The 22285-nt window shown below is 32.1% G+C and overlaps 1 protein-coding gene across 1 annotated transcript in view; it reads right to left on the minus strand.

Moving 5' to 3' along the window:
- LOC149490011 (acetylcholinesterase-like) overlaps positions 1 to 9424 on the minus strand; it is a 37313-nt gene extending 27889 nt beyond the window's left edge. The window contains exon 1 of the mRNA XM_089714811.1: positions 9337 to 9424. The gene's annotated coding sequence lies outside the window, so the exon portion shown is untranslated. The remainder of the gene's footprint in view (positions 1 to 9336) is intronic.
- Positions 9425 to 22285: the final 12861 nt, after the last annotated feature.

Consider the following 22285-nt stretch of genomic DNA (forward strand, 5'->3'; position numbering starts at 1 on the left):
CTGATTTTTCAAACTTAAAATGTCTTTATGTATCATACATTGCACTTGTAAGATAATACATACACCCACATATTAAGAAAAAACACTATTTTTAACATTCATGATATTTTTGATGTCATTTTTGTTATTTAAACTAGTTTAAAAACAGTTTAAAAAAGTTCTGTCTTGGACGTCCGTGTGTCTGTATGTGCGGAGGATTTTCTTGTTAAGAGCGCATATTCTATTTAACGCAAGTCAAAAACTCCGCGATCTATTACGATAGATCGCGGCTTGCGCTATCCTTTTACTATGAACAGCATAGGTCCACAGGAGAGCGCCGAGCAACATGTCCTCTCTCTGGAAAGGCTCGCTGCCGACTGATTTTAATCGGGTCACGCGCAGTGTTTTATAGTACTTTAAAAAAAATTGTAGAAAAATAATAGAGGTACCTTAGTTGATTTTTTAAATTTTATCTTATAAGTAAGACATTCTTTTATTGCAATATGTATAAATTATATTCAATAAAGTCAAATATCTTGGTGAAAATAATCATTTTGTCGACTATAATTTCTAAAAAAATTCACATTGTTCGGATTTTAATTTCGTAAGTTAGGAGTCCAAAATAAAAAAATCTTTTAACTAACTATTTTAATAAGGATCTTTGCAGTTAGTTAAAAATAATTGTGTGTTAGATCTGTCAGCAATTTCAGATATTTTTAGCTTCGAAATTGACACTAAAAGTGAAATCAAGTAATCATCGGCTCAGTTATCTTGATGGTATTCAGAAATACTGTATTAATTGAAAAAAACTCTTAACTAACTACATAGACAATAAAATTTCCTAAAATTATTAGTAATTCATATGTTTGTAAGATAAGTGGTTGATGGACAATCTGGTTTGAAAAATCACATATTTGAGCCAAACAGCGCACGGACCGCGTACACGGCCTTAACACGATAGCGACCGAAATACTTTACTTATCGAGTCTTTTTTTTTCTCTTACGCTTGAGTATGCTCAGGAATAGAACCCTTTCATTTTTCAGGGTCTGATTCGATGTGGTTTAATTGTTATTAAATAAACAAAAATAATAATTAATAAATAATTATTAAAAAAAAATTATGAGGCGTGCACTTTTGGATTTTCCAAATTATTTTAATATATTTTAGCAATTAAGATACACGGATAATTTATAACAAGGTAAAGCAATTTATATTATAGAAATGAGAATATGCTATATTTATATCTACTAACTACTAACTAACTACTACTAACTACTGGTCTGATTTGAAAAAAAATCTTTCGGTGTTAGATAACCCATTTATCGAGGAAGGCTATATTATATCATCACGCTTAGACCAACAGGATTGGAGCAATGCGGGTGAAACCGCGGGGTACAGCTAGTTATGAGATAATATTATTTTAAAAATGGCTGTTCTGGCCATTGGCAACAAAATTTTTAAATTTTAATTTTTAAATTTTTAAAAGAAATTTTTAATTCGTGATACCTACGACTTTGAAAAGTGAACGGTTTAAAAAGAATATTGAACTTTCCCAATTCAAAATTTACTAGCTCGTATGCGCGTACGTGTATGTATGTGTGCGTGTCTCATGTTGATATTCTCACAAAATTGTTCATTTAAAGCTTATTGTTATTTTGAAATTATTAACTTCTATTTAACAAACTGAACTGAACTATAGCATCAACTAAAAATTATAAATTAAATTCAACATAAGCCATGATAGCTACAATCTACATTCGATAGCTATGTACTAAAGAACTTGACCTTCTGCCTTCGTGAGTGGTAACAATTTATCACAACGATGGATAGCCCGAGCCGCCTTAAATGCGGTAAGGTAAGGACATGCCTTGGAATGAACGCCTTTTGGGAATGTTCGATCCGTTTTTAAACGATTATGTAAGATATACTATTGTTATAAGTTTGCGAGTACTGTGGTTATTTGAACAGGTAAATTATTACAGAAGTATTCAATAATTAATACCCTATTATTTAAAGAATTTGGTTTTGTTTTACCCACGAGGGAGTTGTAAGACAGAATTCAATCAAATTAAGGTCATATCATATTAAATTGTAATTGTATTATGTGATTATTTTCAAGGTATGAACTTGCTTTTGGTTTTAATACTTTTTTAATAATAATAATATAATAATTCATTCATTTATTCAAGTAACCAGAACTCATTTTGTTAGTAACAATTAATAACTTAACAATTATGTTAGTAAAAATAATATGTTATGAAAAATGTAAAATGATATTTTTGCATGTCACATTTTTCACATGAATAAAAGATAAAATTTTGATAAATTTTATTTAACTTAAAACAGACTGACATAATGACAGAAAATTAACAGTTAAAAGTTAACCGGTAAAAATAACCTTAAAACTTTATCTGGACGGACCAGAAGATAGACGGAGAACCTAGAAATAAACTAGAAAGTCTAAATTTGCAAACGAATTCTATTAATATTGTGATAAAACCGAAAGTTCGTATCGAACGTGATTGTTTAACTTTTGTAAAAGACAACTGTATCAATTTGAATGATTTTATAAGTATTTGAGTGTTCTGTGAATTACGTAAGACCATAGAGCTTTTTGCAATAGATAAGATAAAAAAACAATGTATTATTAATTAATTTCATTCGCTTTTGGCTCAAAAAGCCCTTTTTTTGTCTAACGTCTCTGATTAAAATGAAAGAAATATTATTTATTTTAAGACATGTGTTTTAATGAAAGGCAATGTATGCATTTTCTGGAACTTTTCACATCTATCTTGCCCTGGCTTCACGCTTGTTGATCCGGAAAAAAATCAGCCTCCTAACCGCTTTAGATCGGTATCAATATCCATCAATTGTTAAATAATATTTTTATAAAATTAGTGTCTATGAGTATAGACAACTAATATAACTAGCCTACGCCTACTACTACTGCCTACTTACGTTATGGGGAAATACGAAAACAAACAAAGCTATAATGCGGTCAGAAGTTCACAATATCATCTTGTTTACATGTTGTGAACAGCAAGAGCAGTGACGTCATTCAATTACGCATTTACAAACTAAACCAAACAGTGGTCACTTAAATAGAACAAACATAAATAAACAAAAGTACGATAATGATCAGTAGAGAATTTCCCATCCCGTAAACAAGAGTTAGAGAGATCAAAAGCTTTTCTAAAAGTTTGTTGAATTTAATCATTAAAAATACGTATGCCGAGTTTATAAAAATAAAACAAACATGTTTTAAACAGCTCTTACTCATCAAGATGACACTAAAACGATGATTCAAATTATAGATATTTAATGTATCACAGATTTTTCACATACTAAATTAAGACTTTAATTAGTGAACTTTCATATATTTATCCGTATGTCTTTTGGGATTATCTAATATAAGCTCTACGCAACTTTAAAAAAAAATTAACAAGAAGCCAAGTTATCAATCAATGTATGAAAATCAGGGGAGAATTAAATTTTCTTAAATGTCCTTAGATTCTCAAATCAGTCGATATTATCCATTTTGCACCGAAAAGTTAATTTTAATTATTTTCTTTGTAATAACTCTGTGTAATTATGTTATCGGTACAAACAAATGTATTTTCTTTCCTTCTTTCTTATATATTCCCACGTTTCCTGTCACCTCACCTTTCAAATATATCTAATGCACTTTCCAAAAATAAAGAATAGAAAAAATTCGATCACGAGGCGAGACTCGAACCCGCATCCTTTCACGCCAATCCGGGGCGGATGCCTGACCAACTCTTGAATTTTTTCTATTCTTTATAAATTTATATTAATAAAGCATTTGAATGCCATAAAACCAAAAATATCAAATTCAAAACACTCGTAGCTACTCGTAAGCTATTGTCAAATCACTACATAGTATAAAACAAAGTCGCTTTCTCTGTCCCTATGTCTCTTTGTATGCTTAAATCTTTAAAACTACGCAACGGATTTTGATGCGGATTTTTTAATAGATAGAGTTTTTAAGAGAATTTAAGAGAAAGGTTTTAGTATATCATTTATTAGGTTTTAGAAATAGCGGGCGAAGCCGCGGGCGGTAAGCTAGTACAGTTATAATAAAATGTCGTTCACAACGGATACGTGGTGATATATTCAATCTGTTCAATTACGAATTGACGCTTTGCCGACCAATTGTGTATCATGACAAAATCGCTGTCACATGATGCTGTGTACTTGTGTTTTGCGAATATATTTATAAAGAATATGTGTTAGTAAGACCACTTGTAACTCAAGAACGACAGAAGGAATTGTAATGGTCTTTTCCTTGTTAATTACTAGCTAAGGAGAGCTAGTTTAATATTAAAGTAAAATAAATTCGACACACCTTTCTAACTTCTGTCGCTTTTGGGAAAGTCATTAAAACATAATAATCTAATTTTCAACACAGTATAGTACCTTCATTGTATATATGTATTTTTCACACTCCTTGTATAAGAGAAATAGAGATAGCCTAGTCTTTCATATTAAAGTAACCAAGGAATATGTTTTCATAATGTTACATAAGATGTTATTACAAAGAAACGATAAATATGTTGTACAACTTTGATCCACTACAAAGACGTCAGTTCCATACGACTCAGTATAAGAATAATCTAATTAATGATACATTGAATTAAAATGCAGGCAAATAGTGTACTACACGCTAGATGTTTTTAAATTAGTTATTCAATTGCTGATTATATTACAAATTACTTGCAAAACAACAGTTTAGAAAAATACGTTACAACAAAATATGAGTTTTGTTATAACCAAGGACGTTATTGATCCATTATTAGATGAATTGTACAATATTTATGATTTACAAGTATAATGCAAGAAAAAATAGTTACATCCATGCAATAAATAAGTAAAAAACATAATGTCCTGTTCCAAAATATCTTCATCATCATTCATCATCAGCCCATATATGTTCCCACTGCTGGGACACGGGCCTCCTATGAGGGTACAGGCCATAATCCACCACGCTGGCCAAGTGCGGGTTGGCGGATGACACATATCGTCGAACTTTTGATTCTTCGACATGTCGGTTTCCTCACGATGTTTTCCTTCACCGTTCGAGCAGTGGTGATGTTACAACATGCGCAGATAAATTGAAAAATCAATTTATTTCCTGCGCGCTCGCCCGGTCTCGAACCCCGGACTTATCGATTCGAAGTCCGAGGTCTCACCACTGAGCCACCACTCCAAAATATCTATTTCTTAGAAAAAACAAATCCTATTAGAGGTTCAAGCAATAAAACATAAGCATAGTATTTTAAGCGATGGAAATAAATTATCTGAATAAACGATGGTTTGCTCCAAAACCACTATTATTAAGTGAGTTACAGCCGAGATATCCTTGGCATTTCTTCTTTGATATGAATCTGCCCCATGGCCTACAAAACGAGCGCCTATATTTAGTTTTAACAAATAGGCAATTAAGGCATTCACTATCTAAAATCTATAGTTTAACCTTTATTATTCCTTGTCTTAATCACGTATCACCTCAGTTTTTACACAAACTTTAATAACCGTGTACATATTATCTTCTAATGGGTATATAAAATTCCCGTGTCAGAATGTTAGTTACCATAATCCTCCAAAACGGCTGGACCGATTCTCATGAAATTATCTGTGCATATCGTGTAGGTCTGAGAATCGGCCAACATCTATTTTTCACAACGTTTGCCGGGACATCTAGTTATTATTGAATTTGCAACATCCTTGCTTTTTTCTGCATTATTGCTTATTGTGACGACAAAAAAGTTCTAAAGCTTAAAACATGTAATATTAATAAAAATTATTTAATATGTAATAATGTGATAAAAATTATTTAATATCATATGATTTAATATATGGTTATGACATTGATAATCAAATAGATACCCAATATCATACATAAATCTATTTGTTCATAGCATCTCTACATGTACTCTTCACTAAAAATTTTCATACTTTAGTAGCCACGTCTACGCGGCTATAAAAGTACTTAAAACTTCTATCCAAGCACGTCTCCATATAATGTCATCAAAACTGTAAACTTGACTGAGAAAAGATACTCAAAATTGCACATCCCTTCTTCTTTTCAAGCACATCTCCATATTATGACGTCATCAAAACCTTACACTCAACTAAAAAAAATTCTCCAAACTTCACAATATCCCTTCTACTATTCAAGCACGTCTCCATAATATAAATAACATCATCAAAACCTTACAAGATACTTAAAACTGCACGTCTTCTACTTTCTATCCACGTCTCCATATGACGTCATCAAAATCTTCTACTCTCTATCCACATCTCCATATGACGTCATGAAAATCTTCTACTTTCTATCCACGACTCCACATGACGTCACCAAAAGCCTTACACTACCACGTGGTAATCAGCTGTGGCGTGGGCAGAACCGTCTACCAAAACACGCGTGGGCGATCGTCGCGACAGCGGTCATTAACACGTCAAAGTCCTTAACTGATTTTGAAAAAGAGTATATTTACTATTTATACCTATGTTTTTTGTAAGGTGTTGTTAATTGAGTAATTTTGTGTAGATCAGGTTCAACAAGTAGAAAGAAGATAGGTGCTTTAAGAAACATCTACTTTGTACTTGTGCGTGATCATTTTAAGCTAGATTTAAGCTATGTTTATTCAAAATAAAATAATTTTTACGTTTACTGCTGCTTAAAAAAAATTTACATTTTAATTAAGCAATATAAATACTTTTTTTATCTAATTTGTGGAACTAATGTGTATTCAATTTATTGTTAGTGTTACCACAGTATATTATAGAAAGTCGTATATCGTTTATAATAATTGATAAAATTATCTAAAATATAGAGCATCTATGTATGCATTATATTCATAAATTATTCTATTACATACATGAAATATACAAACAATAAAAAATGCATACATACATTCTTTATAATATAAAAATGAATCCCAAAATGTGTTGGTAAGCGCATAACTTGAGAACGGCTGAACCGATTTCGATAATTCTTTTTTTATTATATTCCTTGAAGTACGAGGATGGTTTTTATGTAGAGAAAACGTAAATATGTACCACGGGCGAAGCCGGGGCGGACCGCTAGTACGCAATAAAACCTAATAACTTCGATTTGAACTAAAAATCATCTATTTCCATCAAATATTGTGTTCAATTTATTGCCGTTTTATGGTGCAAGACAGAGATGCAACATACATTTTCCATATTGCCATCTCTGTTTAACAGCGTAAAAATATGTATCTGCAAAAGCATTGCTATAATATTTTTTATAGCTGGTCCCTGAAGTAATAAGCGTCGGTAGGATTCTTAGCCGTCGGCATAAATATGTATTTTCTCAAATATCTCAAAAATAAAATGCGACAAGTGTTAAAAAATACAAATACATATGTTTATTTTGATAGTTGTTGTGTGTTTGTTTCGCTAAAACTGGATAACGGGTGAACTGCTTTGGCTTATTTATGTTTTTTTATTTTATAAAAGAAAGAGAGATTATACAAATATAGTATTAATAATCAATTAAAAACAATGCGCTACAACCTATGCTACAACAATCTTATTATATCAATTAGATTGTCGTAGCGCAGTTTTAACCTATGTTTTAACCAATTTCCTCCGAAACGGCTGTACCGGTTTTTAGGGAATTCTTCGTGTATATTCCTTTATAAATTTAGATTTGATGCTTCTATAATATTTCTGCTTGAAATGTTTGAGTATGGTTTAATAAGCTCAAGGTAAAAATTTTGATACCTGATAACCACATGAATGCGTTTTGATCTCTTTCTTATTTTGATGGCAAAATTGTAATGTAAAATTTATATATTTAAATCGAAATCAGTTGCGAATCATGTCAGTTTTTTACTCAGAGTTTTATGCCGGCTCTTTACTGCAGAAACTGCTTTGCGACCCGTTGATAAATATTTCCTATTAGTTTAAAAATAAATAAATGTTTGAGTTTGATGTACACTTCTATTTAGATCCTAAAATATCATCTCTCCGTTCCAATATATTTGAAATTATATCACGTAAGAACTCTTACATTATTCGTCTAGACGTATAAAAAACTGCGAGGTTATAAATCAAACACCCATAATACGAATTTGACAAACACAAATAATCACCTTCACGCGATAATACTATAAGCGAGACGATTACATTTTTCTCTTTACAATTATTATTTATCTTTTATAAAATCTAGAACGATAAAGTCGTCGCCTAATATCCATAACAATGAAACGTGAAATATTCCAAAAATTCTTTCATATTCTTTGTATAAGTTGGAAATTGTAGCTATGTACCCGATACATATCTTGGTACAATTTTGATAACTTTTCTGTTATATTTTAGTGTTTTATTAATTTAATATATTTTTATTTTTATTTGATTTTTATCTGTAATTTCAATAAATTTAAATGAGGGTCTTGATTGTTGATTATTTTATGTAGTTGTTAAAACATTCACATTTATTTCAAATCAAGATAAATGCACATAAATCCAACAACATATGGGATACATATGAATAACATTTCGAATACTATTTATATTATATTCTATAGGTACATATTATTATATTCCTTCTCGTATACGCTCTCTGAGAATATAGGACTAACTATCCTAATTATTCTCTCAATATTTGATTCTAAATTGATATGTAGGGAAACCTTTTGAAGATAATATAATATTATAATATGGAAAATATCCATAGTTAGTATAAAATAAATATGTCTTATTGTTTGATTTATTCAACGCATACATTTTGAAATTATTATAAAATCTGTATTTAATGTAATCGGGATTATACGATTGCAATCAAGTTAATTGATATGTATTACCAAATACGTGTTAAATTTTTTTTTGGATATTAATCTATAATAGCATCCGTCTTAAACATACCTACCTACATGTATATACTCTTACTAGAATGAATCTTAAGAATAATCAAAATGGTAACCTCCATTTATTCCTAGTTAAATTGAATAATCCCTCATATAATAATAATACATGAATTATGTTAAATTACATAATTGTCTTGTCCTATCGAACAAAGAAGTCATGGTCCGTTAGCGGCACAAGGTCGAGGCTTTCGGGACAATTACGCTGAAATGACAGCGGGCGTGGAGACCGCATATTGTCCACTCGGTTCGACTCCACGTACCGGCAACCCCCTTTAATGATAAGCAAGACCTTGCCGTGACCCTCAAGAATCGCTAATACCCGCGATAACACTCGATACACATTAGACTCCGTAGCACCGTAGCACTCGTAGCGGCTACGGTGGTGACGCTTAATGATACGAACGAACTTTTTTAAAGTTTTTTTTTTACCGAACTTACCAAATATATAGACGTCTCGTTCTTTCGGTATGAAGGTCGGGTCGTTTATGGGCACTGGTGCACTCGCGGTCGCGTGCGACTACTACGGAGGGCGGCTTCAGACTGAATGCTCTGGGCCCGGCCAAGAGCCCCTCCCCGCGCGCCCCGCACCCTCCCCCGCGCCCTAGCGGATAAACAACGTGCATTGTAGGCTCGATCTGTGGACCTACTCGCCTCTACTCATATGTACACACCCCCAACGATCGTTTTTCATGCCAAGCTTTACATCGCTGTGTAAGTTTACGTCACCTTTTAAAATATTAGTACGGATTGCGCAATGTAAGGTGTATCGATGAGAAAAGTATAAAATCGTTTCATAATGAACGGGAAACAAAGTTCCCTGGATGGCCTAGCATTATAGATTTTGGATTTAAGCTTTTTGATAATATTTGTTGAGGATTTGCTTTCTGATGGAATTCAGGTAAAGGAGTCGGGTGTTTAGTAAATCTGCTAAATCCAAGGAGCCATCTTCAGTCTCACATATAAACATAGTTCTATTTCCAACCATCTTTATCAAAAATAAATTAGAAAAATGGTATAATAACTATAATTTTAACGAAATTTAGCGATCCGCCCTAGATCTAACGGCCATGACAAAGAAGAAAAATAAAATCTTAATTTACGTGTAAAAACATTCTTCGTATTACTATAAAAGCGGAAAATTAGTTCCAACTACTGGAAAATTCACTTTAATGATAAACTATGATACTAAAAACATAATATTGTGTTGTTAAAATAACCACTAATGAGATATCTAAGCAGTTATTTGCCAATGGAAGAAACTGTAAACAATTCTTTCCCCTTTTTTTCTTATAATCTACCTCTGCTATGCCTTCCCATCCCTTTTTACCCCATTTGGTTTATTTCTGAAATGCAATGGCCCATATTAAGTTGCGGCTCCTCATCTTCCTAAATTCCAAATATCATCAAAATATACTCATCCGTTTAAAGGTGAAAGCATAAAATACAAATAGATTTTCGGGTCTGTCTATTAAAAATATTGATATAAATACGACGGTATATTTGATATAATATGAAAACAATTCAATAAAAAACACTTTTTATAAATATCTAAACATGTATAATCATTATAGCCATTTACATCTAAGTGAAGTCCCATGTCCCCTAGTGGGGTAAGGGGCAGATGCATTATACATCTGTTTCACTGATCGATTTTCTTTAAGGACAAGTAGGTGATCAGCCTTCTGAGTCCTGCCAGACCGAGACATTTTTTTTTCTTCATCTCCACCGGGAATCGAACTCAAGACCCCTCGGTGCTACGCTCACGCGTCAACCACTGTACCAAGGAGAACATCTAAGGCAAGAATAAAAAAGTCTTCTATAGAGACTGCTGTCCAAACTAGTGATAAATACTAAATAGTAAACAAATTAATCAATTAACTAAATAACAGAATCCAATCCGTCCAAAACTTTAATTTCAATAGTATGTACTTCCCCGATTTGTTCATTTTCGAACTAGAAATAAACATCGAAACCTCTTGACCGTAATCCTTTGATTAACAGCACAACAACTACGAACTCGGCTAACTCAATTTTAATAAAATTCCTCGATAGCTGACCGGCTATACTTCAATATAGGATTTTTACCTAATGATTTGTTTACGGTTTGATATAAACCTGTTCTTTGTTGAGCTTGTTAAGAATTAATGAAGCAAGCCTTAATTAATATTAAGGTCCTTTTTATAAAAATAAATATTAGTTTGCTTATTGATAATTACGATGTTTAAAATAATATACATTTTATTTTATGAAGCTTATACTAAATTGAATATCACTTAGGATGATATAAATACCTACCTATTTAACGATACATGTTATAATATACATAGTGCATTTTTATATTCAACTATAGGATAGGAAGAAAAACAACCAGTATGTCTCCAATTGCGCTCAATAATAGTCGAAATTCACCTTTTCATTACAATGACAGTCCCCCGCGATCCACTACATGTGTCCTCATACCACTATGATACATGCATGAATTGAAAAATTTACATTGTAAGAAGCATCATCTCTATGGAGAGAACACATACACCTAACATGCGTCACAGCATGCGTGCAAATCAGGTCGTATTATTATATAAATTCTATTATTAAAATACGATATAATTTGAAATATATTCTAGACAACGCGAATACAGTCTCAACATCACTCGAAAATGCTACATAAATCAGGCAGGCCAATTTCTAAAATAATAAATGTATACTGGGTGTGTTTTCAACATTATTTGATTGTGATAAATGTATATGAAAAAATCTGCATAACAGTATTTTAACAGTTAAAGGTTTAAGAGATGTATTAAAATATTGCCTTTCTAAATATTATTTTACGTAAAAAATTGTTATGAATCTCCAGTACACTCCTTTACTAAGACAACATTTACAGAGAACACAATATGACTACCACATCGTTTAGAGCTGACCTAGTAAAGAAAAATAACATTTAAGGAGCAGGAAATAAAGCATAGAATGCTGAGAATTTAAGCGCAAGAGAGTTCTAGGGTTGTCAATTATTTCAAAATGTTAAATATTGTTTTTTGTGTCAACCTAGATTCTTATGAAATTTGCATATAATTGTGCTTTAAGCTCCTTCTTTTTCTTATAATATGAACCACATAATAAGTGCAGCAAGTGGATATTTTTTACGTAGTTTTATATCTTGTAGTGTAAAATGTTCTCATAAACGACATCCTCATTTGGTAATGGCAAACGAGTCGACAGCCCTACTATGCCTATAAAGTACAAACAGCGTTTCAGCTCTCATAACCTAGTATTTATCTACTTCGCAAACACGTAAAATATGGGCCTTGTTTACTTTCTCGGAAAGAAAGTGCCGTGCATTTACAGTTTCGGGAAAAGCAATTGTGTTGTCCGTTTGCTTTGCAGTTTAAAGAGTTTTACACGAAGCTGTTGTTATAATTTTTGCTTTATTTTGTATTTATATTACAATTTTATATTTCTAGTACAAGTTTCTTTGTAAGACGAAGAGCTAGGTATAGGTATAATGATTTTGTTAAGTAGAAAATATAAAATACGGTTCAAATTAAATTGGATTGTCGTACTCTTTCCCAAACCCTATAGTAGTTGTTTATTTTGCGGGTATAAGTGTTTGTTTGTGTTTTTGCTGCAAATCATATTTACCTACTTTCTGTGTATTCATGCTGTAAATGTTGTATGTTAAAGCAGTAGCATGTTAATAATATATTTCACTAAAAATATAACTTAGAAAATGATCCCAAAATGTTAATTAGGGCTTAGTGATTAAATGAATGGTAATGCTCTTTTTATAGTTCACTAGGAACTATAAAAAGTTGCTTATACCTATTGTAACCTGTTAGCTAATTTCAATCCTGTTTCGATATGAATCTGTGTAAGGTTTTGTAACCAAGAAAATGCACTCATATATGTAAAGAAAATAATGGATTTAGTTGACAAAAGTTATTGAAAAAGCACTACTACAATGCATAGTATATGAATTTATCTTCTCTGGAATTTTCCATTTCACTTATGGTATTAAGATGCAAAGCTACGATGGACTGCTATGAAAAAAAGACGGGTTGCACTCCGGGAGTGCCGGCAGTGTTTGATATTTTGGAATGGTATCCGTCTTACGCATGGAATATAAGGGCTAAAAAATAAAAAAATAATAAAAATCCGTCTTACGCTTTTTCGATCAGGCCACGTGTCCTGACGCGAGTTTAAGATTTTATACCCAACGCCGCTAAAGAAGTTTTCACTTCAAAAATCGGACGAAGGTCAAACCATTTCCACCAAAACGTTCTAGTTTAGGTCAGCATAAGTAATGCAAATGCATGCCCCAAATAAATAATTGTTTGAACTGATCCAGTTACAATGAAGTTGAATACGTCACTTAAAATTCCCACCCGGCCATGAGACGAGAAACTGCTCAAATTTCGTACAAAGTGGATTTATTGAAGCGGCGCTTATGGCATAAAATTTTCATCGCGTGGATCTCAAACGATATGGACCTGAAACGTAGTACATTGCTCCTTATAAGCACACTTCAAAGTGCACTTTCACGGGTCATTTAACCGATAGAGCAATGTAACACATTTGGCTGTACGATTCGGCCGCTGGATGGCTTACAGTATACATTTTTCATCGCGCTGCATTGCGATAGGGAATGCGACATTACTGTACAATCATTTTTACTACAGATGAATTTTTATCTTCGATTTACTGGCGAAGAGGTTTTATTGCACTGTATGTTATTGCATTATCTGTAAATGTAATTCTTGCCTTCGTTTCCTAGTTTATTCCGTTAATTAGATTTCCGCTTATTTATTTTGTTTACATCCTGCAATTCTCAACACATTTTTATTTAATCTATAAGTCGAACATAATATACCTAACCGTTTCTAACTCAGTTTCTATAGAACATAATGACGAATAGGTAATATATAACTATGCTAGAAGTACTAGAACGGTAATTAAGAAAAAGAGCAATTATAGGTATTATTACAAATTCATTTACTTTATAAAACCTAACTAATCTCCCAAATAAATCATTACACCACTGAGTCGAAATCGCAATTTGAAGTACGTAACAAAACACTAAAAGCAATTTATACTTATTTCGTTTGTAACAGAACGATTTATCTAGTTTTATGTCCTTCCATACAATGTTATCAGTATCAAATAAACATACAATTGTGATACAATGTTACTGACTCACAAACACAGCAATGTATTTGAATTTAAAAAGGGAATGATATTCATATATTACGGTGCATTTAGACCAAACGAACATAGAGCTAGAGCAAGCGCGAGAGCATTCGTGATCTTTGAGTGTAAAGGAAAACTCGAATTCGGTGTTTTTCAGTATTATAACATTGCATAGAATCTTTTCGAACGCACTAAGAACAACAAAATAATGCTCTACGCCTGTTTACACTAAAATAATTTGACATAGTGGTGAACATTCCCTCGTTTGATGTAAATGCAACGTTACATTTTTTGTTCTTATGTAATATCTTCGTAGCAGTAAATTATTAACTCAAAAGTCAACCGGTGATATGCTGTGCAAATTTCATAATATTCGATTTTATAATCTATATACTATATATAAAAATGAAAACCGTTTGCGTTGTCACGGCATCACGTGTGAACGGGTGGACCGATTTCGATAATTCTTTTTTTATTATATGCCTTGAAGTACGAGGATGGTTTTTATGTAGAGAAAACGTAAATATGTACCACGGACGCAGCCGGGGCGGACCGCTAGTTTTATATACAAATAGATTACAGCTTGACATAATATACAGACCATCTTTTGTGTCGATTTCACGTAACGCTACGGGATAAAAAAGCACAATTTTCTTGGATTTTAACTTAGCTGGTTCAACCTTTACAGGAAGCTTACTATATCATACTTAAGGTAAGGATAAAGCTATAACGCCAATCTTCTTTTTTACTATTTTCTCTTCTACCTAACGCAACATTCAATCAGTATTCAAACCGACATTTTTAACATGGCAATACCAATAAAATATCCAATAGCAAGTGTATTTTTTGTGTTACATGAAGTAAACTATTGTATTTTCTTTATAATCCATAACCAAATCTTAACAATGCAAGAAACACATTTGTATTGATAGCTTTATTTATTATGGTATCTTTTTAATGTTAAATTCAAACTGATAAATAAGTAAAACTGTTTAATATCGTAGTATTTACTATTTAACGCCAATTTAAATATCCACCAATGAATCGAGAACGTTTGACAATCGCTAGGCCGCCGTAAAACAAAAGATATAACAAAAAGCATCAAACCAAAAACTGTGCCACGAACCAATCTATATAAAAGTAGTGATTTTAATAAAAATCATGACGTCATCGCACATAAAGCACAGCCAATGTAAATAATACATTCATTATAGTGATGGAGCGACGGTCGAGTGTACCGGTAAACTGATATTAAAGTAATAATTTCAGGGAGGCTGGCCTGGATTGAATGTACAAGGACCCGGGGAGTAGTGCGTCGTATTTTTTTACATGTATATACCTTCAAGGTATCAAGAATTTTATTAATGGCACCCTAAAATAGTTTAAAGAGATTTTATGTAAGATATTGAATTTAAATATTAGGGAGCAAGAAATTTATTATTTTTTATATCATATTTAAACTAAAACCTTTCATCTTCTTCAAGATAGAATAAGATAATATGTCCAAGCATTTATTTATGTAATCTTCGCTAATCACTCACCAAAATCTTAGCAGTGCTATGCTGATCATGCATATTAACCTACCCCATAAAATAACTCTTCTAAAATATCTTAAAAACTTTCCAACACTTCCATACAAAATCATAGGGCCCCGCTAAAATACCTCCCTGTAACAGATTATTTTTATATCGCAGCGAACATACTTATGAAGCACTTTCGCATAAGCTATCTCCTTTTGTCGTTAAGAGGTCATAGTGATGAAAATTGAAAACAAATCTAACTTCCACTAGTTTGACTTGATGACTCTGTTTTTATTTGGGTCATGCAATACATTTACATAATTATATTGCTGTATACTGTATGTAAGTTAGGTTTTCATGAATCGCTGTTTCCCGTTAAGTTTTCGGTATAAAATAAATGGAAAAGTAAACCATTCTATACTTAATGATTTGTATGAAACGTAATAAGAAGATGAAGGTGAAGATTTACATTAGCATGGCGATAAAAAAAAACTCAGGAAAATAATTCTATTTTAGAGCAGATAGGTACACTCAACTGTTAATTTCGCTTTCCATTCAATTTATTCCTTCAAACATGTAATGCTTAAACAACCTGAACATTTGTGCTTACACATTGTTTCAATTGTATGCAAGCTTAATCGGAGATATTTCAAAACCGTATTAATTAAACGAAGCAAATTGCCTAAATTTGCTTGCGCAATACAACCGGACTGGCTCGGAGCATATCACATATTTTTGGATGAGTCATTTAAAATGAAATGGAGATTCATTGGAGAGTTTTTACTTAAAAATTTTGTAAGTGCTATAAATGAAGCTATAATGATGCTAATGATTCTTCAGGTTATATTAAAGACTATAGAACAAATAATATTTAAAAAAGTTTGAAGCTTCCGTTTCCCATATATTAGCCAATAGCTATTTCACCGCTTTTTGTCATAAGCATGTCATAAGCATTAAGCCATTTTGTTTGGTAAATTAGGAAAGTTTACATAGTAAAAACATTGCCTGGAAGAGATCACTCTTTAGTGATAAGGCCGCCCTCTGTGCTAGTTTAGCTATAAGTTTTAGTTTTAAGTAATTTGTATAACTAGCATAGTAAAGTGTTATAAATAAAATAAATAAATAAAAACGTTCGCATGGTGACATACATTAACATACCTAGGAAAGCTCTACATAGGACCTAAGTTTTATTCATATATTCTTCCAGTTTATGCAGTACGCACATACTTAATTTCCTATCAGAGATATGCTTAATCAATAAACTACCAACATTTTTACATCGAGCTCATTTTCATCCGCATCTAGCTTTGAATAAAATGCGCCAATGAATATTCAAATTAATCACCTGGCTTTACATGTTCAGGTGAATTGGATTCAATCCAAAACGATCACTGCAGATATCGCGATAACAATAAAACGTTCACACCGTAATACAACGTTTATCCGCATTCAACTTTTAATAACTCTTTGAAAATATACCTCTAGTGGGCCGGACTTGGGGCAACTGAATGAAAATGGGGCCCCAAAGTTACTGAGCAGTGTTAGAAAGCAACTGTCTTGAAATAAAACTCCAAAGTTGTAAGCAAATCTGCTCTTATTAGTCTAGACTGCATATGCATGTAGAATTGGGGCCCCTAAAGTTGTAAATAGGCTGCAGGTTTAAATCTGATGTTGCCCTATCAAAAGACTACATAAACATGAAGAACTGGGGTCCTAAAGTTAACAAGCAGGCTAGTCGCAGACAAATCTGCTATCTGATAATGTCCAATCAATAAACTATATTACAATATGGAGTTAGGCTTTATATCAAATGATTGCACAATTTGAATAATGGTAAGCTATCATGGTACTACAGTTATGTAAAGTCGGCCAATCTGTTTGACATTTAAAACAGACTTAATTCCTATTACGTAAAGGTCAAAATGCTAATACGGACATGTAGGGCAACTGATAGTAGATAGATAGAATATTATATTCTAATAAGTTTCCCCACTAAATATTACATTCTAAATTAAATCTGCGATTACTAATACAATTAGGATTAGGATTATTGCACTTGATTATATCATGTAGGTACTGTACGTAACATATGTATGTAGTTTTGCTGTAAAATATTGATGTTTATTTTATACAAAGAACCTTGTAGGGGTGTTTTATTATAAGAAATAGGGCTTTAATTTTCAAAATTTTTAATTTTAATGAACAACGCTCGCATGAATTAACAATACATCTCTGTATCTATACCGTAAACGCTAAATGGTACGCTTTTCATGCGGAAAATTGAACAATACCGCTAAATACCAGATGAAAACAATACAATGGGGTCCAAATTCAAATTTCAAATGAATCGCGTCCGGCATCCGTGAGCGAGATCCATTTAATGAAGAGCTCAGGTATTTCATTACCTTTGACTATATCTTTCAAATTGCGTTAGGAGTTCTACATAGGGTGGGTCAACGTAAATTGGACGTGTGCAGTTGCTCAATTGGAACTACGAGTAATGTCGTTTTTCACTCTTTTTAAAGCTAAAACGTTTGACACGGATTTTTATTAAGTTCGCTTTATTGTTTAATTCCATAATAAGTAAGGACTATTTTAGTTAAGTCGTTACGTTATTAACATTCTACTAAAATGTCTTATAAAACAACTTCATCCTGAAAAAGATTTTGTGCGATTCTTCTTTGTAACTAATCAGATTCTTCACAGGACCATACAAACTTAATAGAATCTCCGTTCCATTCCCAATAACGCCGGTTTATTTCACAATATATGACCCTTGCTCGTTCGCTCACTACGTTTAATATATTGGGGTCATCTTTTTCGTTACTTATAGGTTATTAATTGCGAGTGCATCGGACGCAATGCGGAATATTATAGCACAATGCAGTATGTAACGTTGAGCCTACGGTAGATTATATTTTTATACAATTATGTATTGCTGATTGATCTTTGTGGTGATAAATACCATTTTAGAGGTAATAATATACCAACATCAAATCTTAGGAACGTTGAAATTATATATAATATTTTAGTTATATCACGCTGCACGCGTGCAAAATGTAGATATAATATTATAATCTGAGATTAAATTATTACTATTGTGAACTACTGTTTGGCTACAACTGTTTCTTGACAAAATTGTACAAGTTCCTGATCGAAAGATCTAAAAGTTATAACAAATTGGTGATGCTTTAATTTTTTTAGGATAACGGACGAGAATGCGTTATAGAATCTTAAGAATATCTTCCAAAGTTCCTCATGATATCAGCTTCCAACTTTAATATCCTATACATCTCGATTGTGTTGAGGCTTGAAATATCTATAATTACGTAAATATTGCACAAACTATTAGAAACTTAAATATTGAGATAAAAGTGTAAGAGGTATGTAAAGGCACGTTAAATAGCACTGTTTTTGCCTAAAATACACCTATTTTAAAAATGATGCCTACCTCTAAAATATTAGCCTAAAATTGGGAAATCACGTTTATTTTTAGACGCAACATTGAAAGAATTTAATTACAAAAAATGTCGCGTGGAATACCTACGCGGCCATTTTTCAGTGTTGGTGGGGTATTCTCAAATATATCTCGAGAATATTTACTATTTTAGTAATTTTTCGTTAATTTAATTTTTATATCTAATCATAATGGAATGGCATTAAATTCTAACATGGTAATTTACTTTATTTTAACAAACGTTGGTTATTATCCAGTTCTCCGATCGATGAAGGAAAATATCGTGAGAAACATGTCCAAAAATGAAAACGAAGGTATTTTCCAGGGTGGGGAAGGAAAAACGTCATCATGATTTTTTATTTCAGCTTCCCCAATCATTTATAGATTTTTCACTAATTTAAAACCACGAATCTTTAACCCCACGTTTTTAATCTACACTAATATTTTAATAAAATATCGCACGACGAAATTATATCGACCGGTTGCAGAATACACACTGCTCCCGAAAACTCTTATCTCGACATCTTTATTGGGTTAATTTCGCAAGAACTCTAATTAAATTTCTTGGATACTTGTCGACTGCGCTCTAATGGACGTTTAAAAATAAACCAATACTTCACACCGTTATGAGAACGGTGGAATGTCACCTTTAGCTTTGGAATTATTAGTTTTTTAGGTTAGGTTTTTAAAATAACGTTAAAAAGAGAATTTATTGAGGCGATACCAAGAAGCTTATATCTAATACACTGGAGATTGCACTATGACCATTAACTTGTAACAAGAAAATATAACGTTGAATGACGCCTGTATGTTTTTTTATCCCTTTCACACCTAACTTGCCAAGTTAGGTGTGAAAGGGATAAAAAACAATCACAACAACCAGTGTATTAGGTAGTTATAAGCTTCTTGGGCGATACGCATGTGGTTATTAAGTAGGTAAGTACTATTACATTCAAAAGAAAATTTATTTTCTGCACGGTTATGTAGAAAATATTTGTGTCCAGAGGGGAATAAACACAGGTCATTATGTTTCATGGTTGTAATGTTTGTTGTGTAATAACTGTAGGTACCAATGATCTCAATATATTTAAGCTATTGCATAGCTTCTATCGCGGGCCTTTAGCGCGGGGACCGAATCGAGAAATTCCGTAACGAAAAAACCTCACGCTCCCCACTCCGACGGGCTCGGAGGTGTGGCTTGAAGGCATGCTATGCAATAGCTTTATCGCGGCAGTCCCCGAGTGCCACACGTCTTTTTTTATTTTATTTCCTTTATTTTTTAATTTACAATAATATGGTCATATAATTTTCTGGTCTGTTCGTTTTGAGTAATAAAATTTAAATTTTAATGAAAAACTTCCATAGTTAAAATCTTGATATTCCTTTTGTATACTTCATTTCAAACACTATATTTTCAGCGTCAACGCGAAAATTTGTATAAAACATCACGTCAGCCCAATTAAACAATTCTGGCCTGGATTTTGAACAAAACTCACGGACAATGGTTCAAAAACACAAAACAATCACCAATCACGTTCTAAAAATAGTTTTAATTTCTTTTATTCATACTCTAATAAAAAGAAAAATAAAATCCGCTAAGAAAATATATTTCTTTCCATTGTATTGCTGCAAAACAATAATACTCTACAATCTTACTCGGCCTTGAGAGCTACAATAAAATTGTATTTCTAGGTCACTGAGCTTCGTAAATGGGAAATATTATATTTTATTTGTAATTTTATATAAATACTCATGTTCACAGCTTCACTCCCCCGCACTTTTTGTTTATAAAACCGCGAAACGCTCTTAATTTTAATTAAAGGTTTGGACTGATGGGTATTTTTTACTCGATAAGGTACCTATACTGAAATGCAGCAGTGGTAGCTCAGTGGTGTCGAGCACCTCGGATTTCAAGTCGAAAAGTCCTGGGAAAAAAGTCGGTTATTTTGGTTATGGAACTTTTACCGTATATTCATGAATAGGGAACTTTTCTTGGGTACCTCGCTAAAATTAGTACTGTGAACTAGTAGAAAACATTTAATAAATAGATAAACATAATTCTTCGTTAACATAACCATGTTTAAATAAATTATCTATTGATAAACGAACATTATTTTACAGGCATTAAAACTTTACTATTATACGGGTGAGGTCGGTTAGTAATTACTATTTTATTACGTATGCTCTACTTCTTCAAACGAGTTTTACCAGAGTTAATTATCCCAGTTGCAAAAAGCCATAATATTATTGATTCACTTATTTAAAATAGGTACTATTAAGTTCTATCCAAGCATATAATAAACGATGACTTAAATAATAATTAGTACTTTCTTATGAAGGAAACTAACAAGTTAAAGAAGACATATTTCAGATCAGTCTATAATCTAAGATTTGAAATACTAAAAATGGTTTAAAAAAATGTAAGTACTTAACATTTTCAAAAATTATATAGAGTTAATAAAAATATAGCGTAATAGATGGTAAAAACCATGAACTAGTAGAATATTAAAACTGTAGCATTTTTCAAAATTTAATTAAGTATTTTAAATGAATTCAAAATAATATTAATTACACAATACACAACCCTAATATTCCTGCAAGCGCATCGTTTTAATGGATGAAAGTAAATGCATCGTATAAAACTGCTGAACATTTACGACTGTACTCTACATTAAGATAGGTAATAATAAAATAGGTCATAAACTGGCGTTCATCTTTAAAAGGAAATCATTATGATAGGGCATTGAGATATACATATGGAGACGACACCGCCTACATCACTTATGTTCCGCTCAACATACGCCATATGGCGTAACTGCACGCTCATTTTTTATTTGTTTTAAAGTGAAACGCATCAAATATGAAATATGCCTTCGTGTGTGTTACGAATTACGATATTGCACAAATAATACGAAAAAGTGCAAATGAATAACTTTTATCGGTAAGTACCTAACTAGATAATAATTTTTAAAACTTAGTTAGAGCAAAAAAATGGCGCACAGATTTTGTTCGTGGTGTCTCCTTCATACGTAGTAATATTATTATCTCAATGTGATAGGGCTGCCCAACAGCATAATATCAGGTATTTCATATTTATTTTGCATTTTTTAGACTTAAATGTACAGATCTCTAAATAATTATTTTTCATTACGTTCAAATTTAATTACCAACAAAAGTAGTAAGCGATTATCCAAGCGACATGAATTACAATGATGTGCAAAAACAC

This window comes from Colias philodice, chromosome 3 (genome assembly GCF_061535455.1).
Source record: "Colias philodice isolate Cphi_HAF_F1 chromosome 3, ilColPhil1 Martin Lab GWU primary, whole genome shotgun sequence".
NCBI classification, from domain to species: Eukaryota; Metazoa; Arthropoda; class Insecta; order Lepidoptera; family Pieridae; genus Colias; species Colias philodice.